The following is a 6000-nucleotide window of genomic DNA, read 5'->3' on the forward strand; positions in this document are numbered from 1 at the left end:
AGCCTGGGTATCTGATCCATTCTGGATAAAACAAAAATAGTTCATCTATATTTTTTGGCAAATTTATCTTCAGTTCATTAAATAAATCGCTTCATACTACTTAAAAAACTATTGCTCGTTAATTCTCTAAACGTAAAGAAAATTGTTAATTAAGAATGTGTTACAGACATGGTATAATTTTTAATGATAAATATAAAAATTATATTTTTTATTACTAGTAGTCATCCCGCCCTTTTCACATCAAAGAAAAAAAATAGTTTCAAACAAAAATCACTATAAAACATCGCTAAAAATATTGATAAAACTAATAGCCAAACTATTGTTATACATTTAAATAAATTTCCAATGTCTTTGTCCAAGATAAAATTACAAATAGCTAATGTACTTTATTTCTCCATCATTGTGCTGGTTCATCAATAGGCGCGGTAAAAAAAATCACGTGCAACAAATAGCTAGACAGAAGCAGGGCTTGTAGCACGTGAATCGGCGGAATCTAGAGCATGTAAATATACGGAATAACTGTCATATTTTTTTAAATTTCATGACGATGATCAATCGATTGGCTTGCGTGATATTTGTATGCAAAAACGCCTTCGGCATTTATGCAAATTATCACGAAAGCCAATCGATTGATCACATCATGAAATCAAAAAATAAGACAGTTATTCCTTAAAGTACATAAACGCTCTGTTCACTCATATAAAATGTTGTTTGAACTTTAATGATTTTTCAAAAGAAATATATTTTCTTAGTAGAAAACAATTATAGCATTGCTTGCGGAGAAAAATTAGACAAAAAGACACTTCAAATAACTTTGCAAATCTATAAAGGAATAATAGACATTTATGTTATTAAGAGTTATCTCTCTTATCAGAGTATCAATGAACCTTACATAACCAATATAAGCAAGGCTCTAAACTTATTTTTGAAAATTCAATCAGGAAAATCTTTATATACTTTCGATTTACAAGACGTGTATAATATAAACATGTATTGACGTGGTTAAGCAAAAAGTCAATGAAACAAAAGTTTGTATCGTAAAAGACTCAAAAAGATTGATTTACAAAGAAATCTATGTCTTACCTGCAGAGACCTTTTCGATGTCCTTAAATTTATCCGCTAACAATTTTAGGATCTGTTGCGAAATGGAGTTGGGTGACTTGTACGCCGATATGCACTACTTCGGGTCATACACAAGGTACCTTACCTATCTGATAACTTTTTAGATATTCTAAATTTAAGATTATTGTGTCATTGGAATTTCATGGACAAAAAATCAGCAGGAAGTTTGAAAAGATATCGATTGATAAAATGTTTTGTATAATTCAAAGGAAAATAAACAAAAATTACTGGACATATATTCTCGGTGTTTATTTTTCAAAACTTGTTCCGAAAGATGTGTAAATGCATATGTAGACAATAAAATGTAATACACAGTTTATTCAACTAATGGAATTTTTTATCTCCAGGAAAAAAAGAAATAAAGTTCAAACTACGTTGCATATGTCCCTAAGTATGTAACTGATTGGTCTTTTTTAAATTGACAAAATTTTATGACCCCTTCAGCCTTAAAAATATAAATATAATTTTCTTTATTCCTCTTTATTTTCTTTTGGTTAATTTTTAATAAAAAATGGCTTTGCAAACAATAGGTTTATTCTCTTGTTTCCAAAAGACTTTTAGCATCCTTGGATGAAGGGGATTCAATTTTTTTTTCAAATGAAGGACCACGCCCTCTTCCAAGGGGAGATAATTATGAAACAGTGAAAAATTAATGACATCCCTTAAAAATCTTCTCAAGAACCACTGGGCCAGAAAAGATGAAGCTTATGGAGAAAGATTCTCAGGTAGTGTAGATTCAGTTTTGTTCAAATCATGACCCCTGGGGGTAGGGCGGGGCCACAAGGAATGATCAAAGATAACATAGATATAGAAGGGAAAATCTTGAAAAATCTCCAGAATAACAAAGCCATGATTGGTCATATTGTTACGGAAACATCCGCAGGAAGTATAGATTCAACTTCAAATCATGGCCCACCGGGGTAGTGTAGTAATATTTAATAAACAGTAATGTCTAGGGAAAATCTTGAACAATCTTCTCGAGAACAACAAAGCCATGATTGGTCATATGTATATGGAAGCATCATAAGGTAGTGTTAATTCAAGTTTGTTAAAATCATGACCCTTAGGGGTAGGGTGGGGCCAAAATGAAAATTCAAACTTAAGAAAAAACACAGTGTGTGTGAAAGAAATATGTAAGCATTTTTAGTGTAGGTTCAAGTTTGTTCAAATATAAGCCCCCCTCCCTTCCTTTAGGGGTAGGTTGGGACCATACATTTGATCTTTTGTAATATTAAATTTACTATTGCTCTTTTCTGCCCACAGAGCTCAGGTGAGCGATGTGGCCCATGGGCCTCTAGTTTATGAATTTCTGATGAGTTTTCATCTTTAGTTTTGATTTAATAATGATATACAATATATTATGCATAGGAAAATTGTTACAAAGTCTAATATAATTCCATCACAACTTCACTAAATCAACAGCTAGAACGCGTTCACAATTCTTACATCACTCACTCTTTTCACCTGATCTCTTGACTTTAATTGTGTATATAAAGACTAAAGTCTCCATATAAATATGTACAAAAACCAGGTCGCCGCTTTAAATGGATCAAAGGTTACTTTGCATTTATAATAGTCGATCATATCGCATGTACATAGCATAAACACATTCTAAAATGCAGAAAAACCAAATGTCAAATATGCTGTATAGGCCGGATGATCACAACAAAATATGGCAAAAACATGTCATAGATGATTATGATTCTTTCAGAAATCGTTGTTTATAATATACACATTATAGTGATATATTGATTATTTTTTTTATGGTGTACTTATGAGAAATGAGTTGAAACATATTTAATGGCACTGGGTATTTTGCACGACCTTTAATAGAATGGTAATTGGAATTTAACGAAAGAACTACATGTATATATTACATGTACATATACTGACCTATTTTCATATACATATATATCTCTGATTTAATCGATTGAAGATGCATGATCAGCATAAATTCTTGTCTTCTTACCCAATATATCAGTTTCTCATTTCCTTCAATATTTACATGGCCCAAAGACCTCTTGAATTTTTCTTTATCAAAATACGACGATGGGTCAATAGAACTGCATCTTGAAAAGATCCCTATATGTAAAGATATTCAAGTAAATAGTCAAACAATCATTTATACAAACATAATTATGAGTTTCAAAAATTTGAGAATTTAATGAATGCATGCTACCTTAAGATGCATTACCCCATGTATCTTAAAAGTTGATTAATTTGAGCACATCAAGAAAATAAGAAGCGTCACTCCTTCACGGTCAGGTACGAGTTGATGTAGGCTCTTATCGGCTACATGTAACATTCCTTTGGTAGTATATACTTAATTTTTGAATGCAAGTCGAATAGCAGCCATGGCAGCAAAAGGAATAAGAACTGAAGAGGGAACTTAACATACAATTTACTAGGAGAAACAATCCTTGTGATTCTTGAGAAAACCCCAAACCGGAAGGTTGCTGTTGTATGATAACATGGTAATGCATGTATTTATTCCATTTCTGTATGTTAATCATATACAATCTGCTGAAAAGTAAATGAGGAAGAAAGATCATTTTGCTGTTATTAAAATACTGTAATATACATATTGCATAAGTTTTCAAAATATTGCAATATATCGCAATATGATATTCCTAGCCGATGCCCAGCCCTAATTTTTGCTTATAAACAATAACAGTCACATATCAATTAAATGGTAATAAACTATTTCATCTAGTTTGTTTTTTTTAATAAAAGATATTTAAAACATTAATTGAATAAGAAAATAAAAGGAATTTTTTTTTGCGCACATCCAAACTTGTCATTTGATAATAAAATTATCAATGCGTATAACTTTGTCGAAAGAGTCCTTCGACATAATTCCTTGATTTGCATGAAAGAGAAATAGTCATGTATTAGTTAAATTTGAATGAAATATTTCATTACACTTTTCTTAATTTCCTTTCAATACACTAAATAAAAGGTTTATAATCTTATTTTCAATTCATTTTATTCCAACAAATTGACTAAGTTGATTTTGATTGGATAACTTGCTAGGCACCACAATGTGTTGCACTGCATAGCAGCAGAGTGTGTTGTGGTGCAGGTATACTTGTATTTCAACAAGGACAAATATTTTACTAGTCAATGCTTTAGAAACATTCCCCACCATCCACCCTCCAAAGTTACCCTTTATATAAAATTTTCTCTTGCAGCTGATTCTAAGTGGCAAAATTTGCATAATGTAAGTTTCTTACAAAGTTCGATAATCAAATTATGCCCCTTTGAACAACGTAGACAAAACGATTATGCAAATGTTCAGGCAAAATAAACGGATAACAGGCTTGTATACTATATAAGGCCAGAGAGTAACTCACTCATTAGCAATGTAGCTTGTTAAGATTGGTCTTACAATGTTTTGTGAGTTTATCTCACTAAACAAGTACTGCTCACTGGCAAAGCAGTACAGAACAGCGCCTTTGATTGTCCTACGGAGTAATTGGGCGCTTTGTTTGATTGAGTTTCAAACTGTTCACTCATCTATCAAACAGGAAAAGTGGTATTTCTTTTAATGTTGAATTTTATATAAATAGACCACGTATGATTTAAGTAGACGGTACGTGAAGCAATCACAATGAGATGCATTGCTGTGCAATATATTTTTGTTAGAGCATTTTGATAGTTCGTTTTCCTAGACTTTAAAAAAAATAAAAAAGAAAAACGAATTTTAAAAAGGTTTTTTTTCAACCTTATCTTTAATTTAAAAAAATGTAAAACAAAATTGCACTTATTAATCTTTGATTGACATAAAAAATACATTGTAGTGCAATATAAGTGTAGGAAAATTCTTAATTTTGAGATAAGAAGTATTAATATGCGTGCAAATAAAAATCAAATGACTCAACAGTCACATAGGAGTTCATTCCTTTCAAATATTTTTCGCTTACCCAAACTAGTCACTTGATAAAAAATTATCACTACGTAGCTTTATCGAAAGAGTCCTCCACATACACGTAAGTGCTGGAGTGTTTATTGAGATTTGTATGAAAGAGAACAGTCACATATCAATTAAATGGTAATAAACTATTTCATCTAGTTTGTTTGTTTTTTTTTTTAATAAAAGATATTTAAAACATTAATTGAATAAGAAAATAAAAGGAATTTTTTTTGCGCACATCCAATTTAGTCATTTGATAATAAAATTATCAATGCGTATAACTTTGTCGAAAGAGTCCTTCGACATAATTCCTTGATTTGCATGAAAGAGAAATAGTCATATATTAGTTAAATTTGAATGAAATATTTCATTACACTTTTCTTAATTTCCTTTCAATACACTAAATAAAAGGTTTATAATCTTATTTTCAATTCATTTTATTCCAACAAATTGACTAAGTTGATTTTGATTGGATAACTTGCTAGGCACCACAATGTGTTGCACTGCATAGCAGCAGAGTGTGTTGTGGTGCAGGTATTTTACTAGTCAATGCTTTAGAAACATTCCCCACCATCCACCCTCCAAAGTTACCCTTTATATACAATTTTCTCTTGCGGCTGATTCTAAGTGGCAAAATTTGCATAATGTAAGTTTCTTACAAAGTTCGATAATCAAATTATGCCCCTTTGAACAACGTAGACAAAACGATTATGCAAATGTTTAGGCAAAATTAACGGATAACAGGCTTGTATACTATATAAGGCTAGAGAGTAACTCACTCATTAGCAATGTCGCATGTTAAGGTTTGTCTTACAATGTTTTTAGAGTTTATCTCACTAAAGAGGTACTGCTAACTGGCAAAGCAGTACAGAACAGCGCCTTTGATTGTTCTACGGAGTACTTGGGCGCTTTGTTTGATTGAGTTTCAAACTGTTCACTCATCTATCAAACAGGAAAAGTCGTAT

This window comes from Saccostrea cucullata, unplaced genomic scaffold (genome assembly GCF_032062105.1).
Source record: "Saccostrea cucullata isolate Sc308-1 unplaced genomic scaffold, CSIRO_AGI_Scuc_v1 ctg1546, whole genome shotgun sequence".
NCBI lineage: Eukaryota > Metazoa > Mollusca > Bivalvia > Ostreida > Ostreidae > Saccostrea > Saccostrea cuccullata.